Genomic DNA, 12327 nt, shown 5'->3' on the forward strand with positions numbered 1-12327 from the left:
TGCTCCAACTGAAATTGGTCCTAGGCATTTAGGTTTCTAGTATCTATCTTCTCCTTTAAAAAATAGGTTACTTTTTATATATTATCATTGATTTTGGACAAATATTCTACATAATACCTATTGCATCCCTGAGCTTATTAGAAACAGGAAATAATATATATAAAGTATTGAATTTATTTTCTTTGCATTTAAAAGATGAGCGCACTTCAGTAGATGCCATTGCTCAGGTGAGGGTTCCATGGTGTAATTGTTAGCACCCTGGACTTTGAATCTAGTAATCTGAGTTCATATCTCGTGGGAGCTAACATTGTTTATTTTCCTTTTGTTCAAAGCTCCATTTTCATTCAATGTATGAGTATTGCAAATCTTCATTTAAAATTCATATAAATTCCATCATCTTCAGTGGTGTCCTTTGTTTAAACTCATTTTTAAACTTATCAAATCAGAAGTATGTCAAATATTTGGAAATAAGAAAAGATGCAAAAAGAATGCAGAGATCCATTACTTGTGCTCTGGTCTTTAGTAATTCTCCATTTTTTTTACTTCAGTATGCACTAATGAGAGGGGAGCACATATCTTCTTCTTCTTCTTCTAGTAACACCTAGTGCCCTCTATGTTTGAGCAGCAGTATAATAACTGATTAATTTTTCCTTGAATATCTTAGTTATGCCATATTGCTTGATTTGAGACAAATGTCACTGAGCCATGTAGAGAAAAATCTTCATCATCCAAAGGATGACACTCCCACTGGTTTCTTATATGTATTTGAAGAGATTTTGTGATATATGTGTCTATGATGTTTTCAAGTATTCATGCACTCCACCGATGAGCTTATTCCATTCTTGTCCATCAAGAAAAGCAAATGGCCCATACGGTGATCGAAACCTTGACCTTGGCATTATTAGCACCACGCTCTAACCAACTGAGCTAACCGGCCACAGATGTTACTGCAAGCAGACACAAAACTGGCAAATGTACCTCAAAGCACAGATCATATTTTGTTTTTATAGCATTTCTTTTTTTTTAAAAAAAGCTTAAGACATAGAGTCACTTGAAGCATGGGTATCATAAAAATGCTCCAGTTTCTTTCCACATTACAAAATAAAAATAAATATTAGATAGAATAATAACAAAGTTTAAGGCATCTATTAATAGTATAAAAATAGACAATTTAGACAAGGAGTATATGCAAATCTAAGCAAAATCAATCTGAAAAATCTAATACACAATTTTTAATTGTAAATTTACAGATTGTTGAAAAAGATAATCCCAGGATGTATTCCATTATGTATTAAATTTAGTATGTTTTACCAAGTTGTGTATGAATAATTTTTAACACAAAAAAATATATATTGGGGAAGTAGCTTAATGTGCCCATTGGAAATAAAGAATGCTAGCCCATTTTGGAATGCAAAGCTTAAGAAAATACAAACTTCAATCCATAGGAAAGCACTTTTTATTCAGTCTACACTCTGTAATCATACTATAGCTTAATTTACAAATTGTGATGTCATTATCAGACTTAACTCACAAGAGACTTTCATCCTTGGTCTATAAAAAAGGCAGTCCTCTGTTATAAAGCTTGAAACAATTGTAAGTGGCTGATATGCAAATATGGAAATACAGAAAAACTGTCAATTCAATGCTAGGATAACAAACGGGGTGATGCTCCAACTGAAATTGGTCCTAGGCATTTAGGTTTCTAGTATCTATCTTTTCCTTTAAAAAATAGATTACTTTTTATATATTATCATTGGTTTTGGACAAATATTCTACATAATACCTATTGCATCCCTGAGCTTATTAGAAACTTGAAATAATATATATAAAGTATTGAATTTCTTTTCTTTGCATATAAAAGATGAGCGCACTTCAGTAGATGCCATTGCTCAGGTGAGGGTTCCATGGTGTAATTGTTAGCACCCTGGACTTTGAATCTAGTAATCTGAGTTCATATCTCATGGGAGCTAACATTGTTTATTTTCCTTTTGTTCAAAGCTCCATTTTCATTCAATGTATGAGTATTGCAAATCTTCATTTAAAATTCATATAAATTCCATCATCTTCAGTGGTGTCCTTTGTTTAAACTCATTTTTAAACTTATCAAATCAGAAGTATGTCAAATATTTGGAAATAAGAAAAGATGCAATAAGAATGCAGAGATGCATTACTTGTGCTCTGGTCATTAGAAATTCTCCATTTTTTATATCAGTTTGCACTAATGAGAGGGGAGCACATATCTTCTTCTAGTAACACCTAGTGCCCTCTATGTTTGAGCAGCAATATAATAACTGATTAATTTGCCCTTGCATATCTTAGTTATGCCATATTGCTTGATTTGAGACAAATGTCACTGAGCCATGTAGAGAAAAATCTTCATCAGCCAAAGGATGACACTCCCACTGGCTTCTGATATGTATGTGAAGAGATTTTGTGATATATGTGTCTATGATGTTTTCAAGTATTCATGCACTCCACCGATGAGCTTATTCCATTCTTGTCCATCAAGAAAAGCAAATGGCCCATACGGGGATCGAACCCGTGACCTTGGCGTTATTAGCACCACGCTCTAACCAACTGAGCTAACCGGCCACAGATGTTACTGCAAGCAAACACAAAACTGGCAAATGTACCTCAAAGCACAGATCATATTTTGTTTTTATAGCATTTCATTTTTCAAAAAAAAGCTTAAGCCATAGAGTCACTTGAAGCATGGGTATCATAAAAATGCTCCAGTTTCTTTCCACATTACAAAATAAAAATAAATATTAGATAGGATAATAACAAAGATTAAGGCATCTAGTAATAGTATAAAAATAGACAATTTAGACAAGGAGTATATGCAAATCTAAGCAAAATCAATCTGAAAAATCTAAAACACAATTTTTAATTGTAAATTTACAGATTGTTGAAAAAGATAATCCCAGGATGTAATCCATTATGTATTAAATTTAGTATGTTTTGCCAAGATGTGAATGAATAACTTTTAACACACAAAAATATATATTGGGGAAGTAGCTTAATGTGCCCTTTGGAAATAAAGAATGCTAGCCCATTTTGGAATGCAAAGCTTAAGAAAATACAAACTTCAATCCATAGGAAAGCACTTTTTATTCAGTCTACACTCTGTAATCATACTATAGCTTTATTTACAAATTGTAATGTCATTATCAGACTTAACTCACAAGAGACTTTCATCCTTGGTCTATAAAAAAGGCAGTCCTCTCTTATAAAGCTTGAAACAATTGTAAGTGGCTGACATGCAAATATGGAAATACAGAAAAACTGTCAATTCAATGCTAGGATTACATAAGGGGTGATGCTCCAACTGAAATTGGTCCTAGGCATTTAGGTTTCTAGTATCTATCTTCTCCTTTAAAAAATAGGTTACTTTTTATATATTATCATTGATTTTGGACAAATATTCTACATAATACCTATTGCATCCCTGAGCTTATTAGAAACAGGAAATAATATATATAAAGTATTGAATTTATTTTCTTTGCATTTAAAAGATGAGCGCACTTCAGTAGATGCCATTGCTCAGGTGAGGGTTCCATGGTGTAATTGTTAGCACCCTGGACTTTGAATCTAGTAATCTGAGTTCATATCTCGTGGGAGCTAACATTGTTTATTTTCCTTTTGTTCAAAGCTCCATTTTCATTCAATGTATGAGTATTGCAAATCTTCATTTAAAATTCATATAAATTCCATCATCTTCAGTGGTGTCCTTTGTTTAAACTCATTTTTAAACTTATCAAATCAGAAGTATGTCAAATATTTGGAAATAAGAAAAGATGCAAAAAGAATGCAGAGATCCATTACTTGTGCTCTGGTCTTTAGTAATTCTCCATTTTTTTTACTTCAGTATGCACTAATGAGAGGGGAGCACATATCTTCTTCTTCTTCTTCTTCTTCTAGTAACACCTAGTGCCCTCTATGTTTGAGCAGCAGTATAATAACTGATTAATTTTTCCTTGAATATCTTAGTTATGCCATATTGCTTGATTTGAGACAAATGTCACTGAGCCATGTAGAGAAAAATCTTCATCATCCAAAGGATGACACTCCCACTGGTTTCTTATATGTATTTGAAGAGATTTTGTGATATATGTGTCTATGATGTTTTCAAGTATTCATGCACTCCACCGATGAGCTTATTCCATTCTTGTCCATCAAGAAAAGCAAATGGCCCATACGGTGATCGAAACCTTGACCTTGGCATTATTAGCACCACGCTCTAACCAACTGAGCTAACCGGCCACAGATGTTACTGCAAGCAGACACAAAACTGGCAAATGTACCTCAAAGCACAGATCATATTTTGTTTTTATAGCATTTCTTTTTTTTTAAAAAAAGCTTAAGACATAGAGTCACTTGAAGCATGGGTATCATAAAAATGCTCCAGTTTCTTTCCACATTACAAAATAAAAATAAATATTAGATAGAATAATAACAAAGTTTAAGGCATCTATTAATAGTATAAAAATAGACAATTTAGACAAGGAGTATATGCAAATCTAAGCAAAATCAATCTGAAAAATCTAATACACAATTTTTAATTGTAAATTTACAGATTGTTGAAAAAGATAATCCCAGGATGTATTCCATTATGTATTAAATTTAGTATGTTTTACCAAGTTGTGTATGAATAATTTTTAACACAAAAAAATATATATTGGGGAAGTAGCTTAATGTGCCCATTGGAAATAAAGAATGCTAGCCCATTTTGGAATGCAAAGCTTAAGAAAATACAAACTTCAATCCATAGGAAAGCACTTTTTATTCAGTCTACACTCTGTAATCATACTATAGCTTAATTTACAAATTGTGATGTCATTATCAGACTTAACTCACAAGAGACTTTCATCCTTGGTCTATAAAAAAGGCAGTCCTCTGTTATAAAGCTTGAAACAATTGTAAGTGGCTGATATGCAAATATGGAAATACAGAAAAACTGTCAATTCAATGCTAGGATAACAAACGGGGTGATGCTCCAACTGAAATTGGTCCTAGGCATTTAGGTTTCTAGTATCTATCTTTTCCTTTAAAAAATAGATTACTTTTTATATATTATCATTGGTTTTGGACAAATATTCTACATAATACCTATTGCATCCCTGAGCTTATTAGAAACTTGAAATAATATATATAAAGTATTGAATTTCTTTTCTTTGCATATAAAAGATGAGCGCACTTCAGTAGATGCCATTGCTCAGGTGAGGGTTCCATGGTGTAATTGTTAGCACCCTGGACTTTGAATCTAGTAATCTGAGTTCATATCTCATGGGAGCTAACATTGTTTATTTTCCTTTTGTTCAAAGCTCCATTTTCATTCAATGTATGAGTATTGCAAATCTTCATTTAAAATTCATATAAATTCCATCATCTTCAGTGGTGTCCTTTGTTTAAACTCATTTTTAAACTTATCAAATCAGAAGTATGTCAAATATTTGGAAATAAGAAAAGATGCAATAAGAATGCAGAGATGCATTACTTGTGCTCTGGTCATTAGAAATTCTCCATTTTTTATATCAGTTTGCACTAATGAGAGGGGAGCACATATCTTCTTCTAGTAACACCTAGTGCCCTCTATGTTTGAGCAGCAATATAATAACTGATTAATTTGCCCTTGCATATCTTAGTTATGCCATATTGCTTGATTTGAGACAAATGTCACTGAGCCATGTAGAGAAAAATCTTCATCAGCCAAAGGATGACACTCCCACTGGCTTCTGATATGTATGTGAAGAGATTTTGTGATATATGTGTCTATGATGTTTTCAAGTATTCATGCACTCCACCGATGAGCTTATTCCATTCTTGTCCATCAAGAAAAGCAAATGGCCCATACGGGGATCGAACCCGTGACCTTGGCGTTATTAGCACCACGCTCTAACCAACTGAGCTAACCGGCCACAGATGTTACTGCAAGCAAACACAAAACTGGCAAATGTACCTCAAAGCACAGATCATATTTTGTTTTTATAGCATTTCATTTTTCAAAAAAAAGCTTAAGCCATAGAGTCACTTGAAGCATGGGTATCATAAAAATGCTCCAGTTTCTTTCCACATTACAAAATAAAAAATAAATATTAGATAGGATAATAACAAAGATTAAGGCATCTACTAATAGTATAAAAATAGACAATTTAGACAAGGAGTATATGCAAATCTAAGCAAAATCAATCTAAAAAATCTAATACACAATTTTTAATTGTAAATTTACAGATTGTTGAAAAAGATAATCCCAGGATGTAATCCATTATGTATTAAATTTAGTATGTTTTACCAAGTTGTGTATGAATAACTTTTAACACAAAAAAATATATATTGGGGAAGTAGCTTAATGTGCCCATTGGAAATAAAGAATGCTAGCCCATTTTGGAATGCAAAGCTTAAGAAAATACAAACTTCAATCCATAGGAAAGCACTTTTTATTCAGTCTACACTCTGTAATCATACTATAGCTTAATTTACAAAGTGTGATGTCATTATCAGACTTAACTCACAAGAGACTTTCATCCTTGGTCTATAAAAAAGGCAGTCCTCTGTTATAAAGCTTGAAACAATTGTAAGTGGCTGATATGCAAATATGGAAATACAGAAAAACTGTCAATTCAATGCTAGGATAACATAAGGGGTGATGCTCCAACTGAAATTGGTCCTAGGCATTTAGGTTTCTAGTATCTATCTTCTCCTTTAAAAAATAGGTTACTTTTTATATATTATCATTGGGTTTGGACAAATATTCTACATAATACCTATTGCATCCCTGAGCTTATTAGAAACTTGAAATAATATATATAAAGTATTGAATTTCTTTTCTTTGCTTTTAAAAGATGAGCGCACTTCAGTAGATGCCATTGCTCAGGTGAGGGTTCCATGGTGTAATTGTTAGCACCCTGGACTTTGAATCTAGTAATCTGAGTTCATATCTCGTGGGAGTTAACATTGTTTATTTTCCTTTTGTTCAAAGCTCCATTTTCATTCAATGTATGAGTATTGCAAATCTTCATTTAAAATTCATATAAATTCCATCATCTTCAGTGGTGTCCTTTGTTTAAACTCATTTTTAAACTTATCAAATCAGAAGTATGTCAAATATTTGGAAATAAGAAAAGATGCAATAAGAATGCAGAGATCCATTACTTGTGCTCTGGTCTTAAGAAATTCTCAATTTTTTTTACTTCAGTGTGCACTAATGAGAGGGGAGCACATATCTTCTTCTTCTTCTAGTAACACCTAGTGCCCTCTATGTTTGAGCAGCAATATAATAACTAATTAATTTGCCCTTGCATATCTTAGTTATGCCATATTGCTTGATTTGAGACAAAAGTCACTGAGCCATGTAGAGAAAAATCTTCATCAGCCAAAGGATGACACTACCACTGGCTTCTGATATGTATTTGAAGAGATTTTGTGATATATGTGTCTATGATGTTTTCAAGTATTCATGCACTCCACCGATGAGCTTATTCCATTCTTGTCCATCAAGAAAAGCAAATGGCCCATACGGGGATCGAACCCGTGACCTTGGAGTTATTAGCACCACGCTCTAACCAACTGAGCTAACCGGCCACAGATGTTACTGCAAGCAAACACAAAACTGGCAAATGTACCTCAAAGCACAGATCATATTTTGTTTTTATAGCATTTCATTTTTCAAAAAAAAGCTTAAGCCATAGAGTCACTTGAAGCATGGGTATCATAAAAATGCTCCAGTTTCTTTCCACATTAGAAAATAAAAATAAATATTAGATAGGATAATAACAAAGATTAAGGCATCTACTAATAGTATAAAAATAGACAATTTAGACAGCAAAATCAATCTAAAAAATCTAATACACAATTTTTAATTGTAAATTTACAGATTGTTGAAAAAGATAATCCCAGGATGTAATCCATTATGTATTAAATTTAGTATGTTTTACCAAGTTGTGTATGAATAACTTTTAACACAAAAAAATATATATTGGGGAAGTAGCTTAATGTGCCCATTGGAAATAAAGAATGCTAGCCCATTTTGGAATGCAAAGCTTAAGAAAATACAAACTTCAATCCATAGGAAAGCACTTTTTATTCAGTCTACACTCTGTAATCATACTATAGCTTAATTTACAAATTGTGATGTCATTATCAGACTTAACTCACAAGAGACTTTCATCCTTGGTCTATAAAAAAGGCAGTCCTCTGTTATAAAGCTTGAAACAATTGTAAGTGGCTGATATGCAAATATGGAAATACAGAAAAACTGTCAATTCAATGCTAGGATAACATAAGGGGTGATGCTCCAACTGAAATTGGTCCTAGGCATTTAGGTTTCTAGTATCTATCTTCTCCTTTAAAAATAGGTTACTTTTTATATATTATCATTGGGTTTGGACAAATATTCTACATAATACCTATTGCATCCCTGAGCTTATTAGAAACTTGAAATAATATATATAAAGTATTGCATTTCTTTTCTTTGCATTTAAAAGATGAGCGCACTTCAGTAGATGCCATTGCTCAGGTGAGGGTTCCATGGTGTAATTGTTAGCATCCTGGACTTTGAATCTAGTAATCTGAGTTCATATCTCGTGGGAGCTAACATTGTTTATTTTCCTTTTGTTCAAAGCTCCATTTTCATTCAATGTATGAGTATTGCAAATCTTCATTTAAAATTCATATAAATTCCATCATCTTCAGTGGTGTCCTTTGTTTAAACTCATTTTTAAACTTATCAAATCAGAAGTATGTCAAATATTTGTAAATAAGAAAAGATGCAATAAGAATGCAGAGATCCATTACATGTGCTCTGGTCTTTAGAAATTCTCCATTTTTTTTTACTTCAGTGTGCACTAATGAGAGGGGAGCACATATCTTCTTCTTCTTCTAGTAACACCTAGTGCCCTCTATGTTTGAGCAGCAATATAATAACTAATTAATTTGCCCTTGCATATCTTAGTTATGCCATATTGCTTGATTTGAGACAAAAGTCACTGAGCCATGTAGAGAAAAATCTTCATCAGCCAAAGGATGACACTCCCACTGGCTTCTGATATGTATTTGAAGAGATTTTGTGATATATGATGTTTTCAAGTATTCATGCACTCCACCGATGAGCTTATTCCATTCTTGTCCATCAAGAAAAGCAAATGGCCCATACGGGGATAGAACCCATGACCTTGGCGTTATTAGCACCACGCTCTAACCAACTGAGCTAAGCAGCCACAGATGTTACTGCAAGCAAACACAAAACTGGCAAATGTACCTCAAAGCACAGATCATATTTTGTTTTTATAGCATTTCATTTTTCAAAAAAAAGCTTAAGCCATAGAGTCACTTGAAGCATGGGTATCATAAAAATGCTCCAGTTTCTTTCCACATTAGAAAATAAAAATAAATATTAGATAGGATAATAACAAAGATTAAGGCATCTAGTAATAGTATAAAAATAGACAATTTAGACAAGGAGTATATGCAAATCTAAGCAAAATCAATCTAAAAAATCTAATACACAATTTTTAGTTGTAAATTTACAGATTGTTGAAAAAGATAATCCCAGGATGTAATCCATTATGTATTAAATTTTGTATGTTTTACCAAGTTGTGTATGAATAACTTTTAACACAAAAAAATATATATTGGGGAAGTAGCTTAATGTGCCCATTGGAAATAAAGAATGCTAGCCCATTTTGGAATGCAAAGCTTAAGAAAATACAAACTTCAATCCATAGGAAAGCACTTTTTATTCAGTCTACACTCTGTAATCATACTATAGCTTAATTTACAAATTGTGATGTCATTATCAGACTTAACTCACAAGAGACTTTCATCCTTGGTCTATAAAAAAGGCAGTCCTCTGTTATAAAGCTTGAAACAATTGTAAGTGGCAGATATGCTAATATGGAAATACAGAAAAACTGTCAATTCAATGCTAGGATAACATAAGGGGTGATGCTCCAACTGAAATTGGTCCTAGGCATTTAGGTTTCTAGTATCTATCTTCTCCTTTAAAAAATAGGTTACTTTTTATATATTATCATTGGGTTTGGACAAATATTCTACATAATACCTATTGCATCCCTGAGCTTATTAGAAACTTGAAATAATATATATAAAGTATTGAATTTCTTTTCTTTGCATTTAAAAGATGAGCGCACTTCAGTAGATGCCATTGCTCAGGTGAGGGTTCCATGGTGTAATTGTTAGCACCCTGGACTTTGAATCTAGTAATCTGAGTTCATATCTCGTGGGAGCTAACATTGTTTATTTTCCTTTTGTTCAAAGCTCCATTTTCATTCAATGTATGAGTATTGCAAATCTTCATTTAAAATTCATATAAATTCCATCATCTTCAGTGGTGTCCTTTGTTTAAACTCATTTTTAAACTTATAAAATCAGAAGTATGTCAAATATTTGGAAATAAGAAAAGATGCAATAAGAATGCAGAGATCCATTACTTGTGCTCTGGTCTTTAGAAATTCTCCATTTTTTTTTACTTCAGTGTGCACTAATGAGAGGGGAGCACATATCTTCTACTTCTTCTAGTAACACCTAGTGCCCTATATGTTTGAGCAGCATTATAATAACTGATTAATTTGCCCTTGCATATCTTAGTTATACCATATTGCTTGATTTGAGACAAAAGTCACTGAGCCATGTAGAGAAAAATCTTCATCAGCCAAAGGATGACACTCCCACTGGATACTGATATGTATTTGAAGAGATTTTGTGATATATGTGTCTATGATGTTTTCAAGTATTCAAGCACTCCACGATGAGCTTATTCCATTCTTGTCCATCAAGAAAAGCAAATGGCCCATACGGGGATCGAACCCGTGACCTTGGCGTTATTAGCACCACGCTCTAACCAACTGAGCTAACAGGCCACAGATATTACTGCCAGCAAACACAAAACTGGCAAATGTACCTCAAAGCACAGATCATATTTTGTTTTTATAGCATTTCATTTTTCAAAAAAAAGCTTAAGCCATAGAGTCACTTGAAGCATGGGTATCATAAAAATGCTCCAGTTTCTTTCCACATTACAAAATAAAAATAAATATTAGATAGGATAATAACAAAGATTAAGGCATCTACTAATAGTATAAAAATAGACAATTTAGACAAGGAGTATATGCAAATCTAAGCAAAATCAATCTAAAAAATATAATACACAATTTTTAATTGTAAATTTACAGATTGTTGAAAAAGATAATCCCAGGATGTAATCCATTATGTATTAAATTTAGTATGTTTTACCAAGTTGTGTATGAATAACTTTTAACACAAAAAAATATATATTGGGGAAGTAGCTTAATGTGCCCAATGGAAATAAAGAATGCTAGCCCGTTTTGGAATGCAAAGCTTAAGAAAATACAAACTTCAATCCATAGGAAAGCACTTTTTATTTAGTCTACACTCTGTAATCATACTGTAGCTTAATTTACAAATTGTGATGTCATTATCAGACTTAACTCACAAGAGACTTTCATCCTTGGTCTATAAAAAAGGCAGTCCTCTGTTATAAAGCTTGAAACAATTGTAAGTGGCTGATATGCAAATATGGAAATACAGAAAAACTGTCAATTCAATGCTAGGATAACATAAGGGGTGATGCTCCAACTGAAATTGGTCCTAGGCATTTAGGTTTCTAGTATCTATCTTCTCCTTTAAAAAATAGGTTACTTTTTATATATTATCATTGGTTTTGGACAAATATTCTACATAATACCTATTGCATCCCTGAGCTTATTAGAAACTTGAAATAATATATATAAAGTATTGAATTTCTTTTCTTTGCATTTAAAAGATGAGCGCACTTCAGTAGATGCCATTGCTCAGGTGAGGGTTCCATGGTGTAATTGTTAGCACCATGGACTTTGAATCTAGTCATCTGAATTCATATCTCGTGGGAGCTAACATTGTTTATTTTCCTTTTGTTCAAAGCTCCATTTTCATTCAATGTATGAGTATTGCAAATCTTCATTTAAAATTCATATAAATTCCATCATCTTCAGTGGTGTCCTTTGTTTAAACTCATTTTTAAACTTATCAAATCAGAAGTATGTCAAATATTTGGAAATAAGAAAAGTTGCAATAAGAATGCAGAGATCCATTACTTGTGCTCTGGTCTTTAGAAATTCTCCATTTTTTTTACTTCAGTGTGCACTAATGAGAGGGGAGCACATATCTTCTTCTTCTTCTTCTTCTTCTTCTAGTAACACCTAGTGCCCTCTATGTTTGAGCAGCAGTATAATAACTGATTAATTTTTCCTTGAATATCTTAGTTATGCCATATTGCTTGATTTGAGACAAATGTCACTGAGCCATGTAGAG

The 12327-nt window shown here is 32.6% G+C and overlaps 7 non-coding genes across 7 annotated transcripts; all 7 read right to left on the bottom strand.

The window, feature by feature from the left end:
- Window positions 1-863: 863 nt before the first annotated feature.
- Window positions 864-937, bottom strand: TRNAI-AAU (transfer RNA isoleucine (anticodon AAU)). The gene has a single exon. It is a non-coding gene; the product is annotated as a tRNA-Ile (tRNA).
- A 1581-nt stretch (window positions 938-2518) lies between these two features.
- On the bottom strand, window positions 2519-2592 carry TRNAI-AAU (transfer RNA isoleucine (anticodon AAU)). Its single transcript has one exon. It is a non-coding gene; the product is annotated as a tRNA-Ile (tRNA).
- Window positions 2593-4189: 1597 nt separating this feature from the next.
- TRNAI-AAU (transfer RNA isoleucine (anticodon AAU)) lies at window positions 4190-4263 on the bottom strand. The gene has a single exon. It is a non-coding gene; the product is annotated as a tRNA-Ile (tRNA).
- Window positions 4264-5844: 1581 nt separating this feature from the next.
- TRNAI-AAU (transfer RNA isoleucine (anticodon AAU)) lies at window positions 5845-5918 on the bottom strand. Its single transcript has one exon. It is a non-coding gene; the product is annotated as a tRNA-Ile (tRNA).
- A 1589-nt stretch (window positions 5919-7507) lies between these two features.
- On the bottom strand, window positions 7508-7581 carry TRNAI-AAU (transfer RNA isoleucine (anticodon AAU)). Its single transcript has one exon. It is a non-coding gene; the product is annotated as a tRNA-Ile (tRNA).
- A 1560-nt stretch (window positions 7582-9141) lies between these two features.
- On the bottom strand, window positions 9142-9215 carry TRNAI-AAU (transfer RNA isoleucine (anticodon AAU)). The gene has a single exon. It is a non-coding gene; the product is annotated as a tRNA-Ile (tRNA).
- Window positions 9216-10803: 1588 nt separating this feature from the next.
- Window positions 10804-10877, bottom strand: TRNAI-AAU (transfer RNA isoleucine (anticodon AAU)). The gene has a single exon. It is a non-coding gene; the product is annotated as a tRNA-Ile (tRNA).
- Between the last annotated feature and the right edge of the window lie 1450 nt (window positions 10878-12327).

The sequence above is a fragment of the Pseudophryne corroboree genome, chromosome 11 (genome assembly GCF_028390025.1).
Source record: "Pseudophryne corroboree isolate aPseCor3 chromosome 11, aPseCor3.hap2, whole genome shotgun sequence".
Classification (NCBI taxonomy): Eukaryota; Metazoa; Chordata; class Amphibia; order Anura; family Myobatrachidae; genus Pseudophryne; species Pseudophryne corroboree.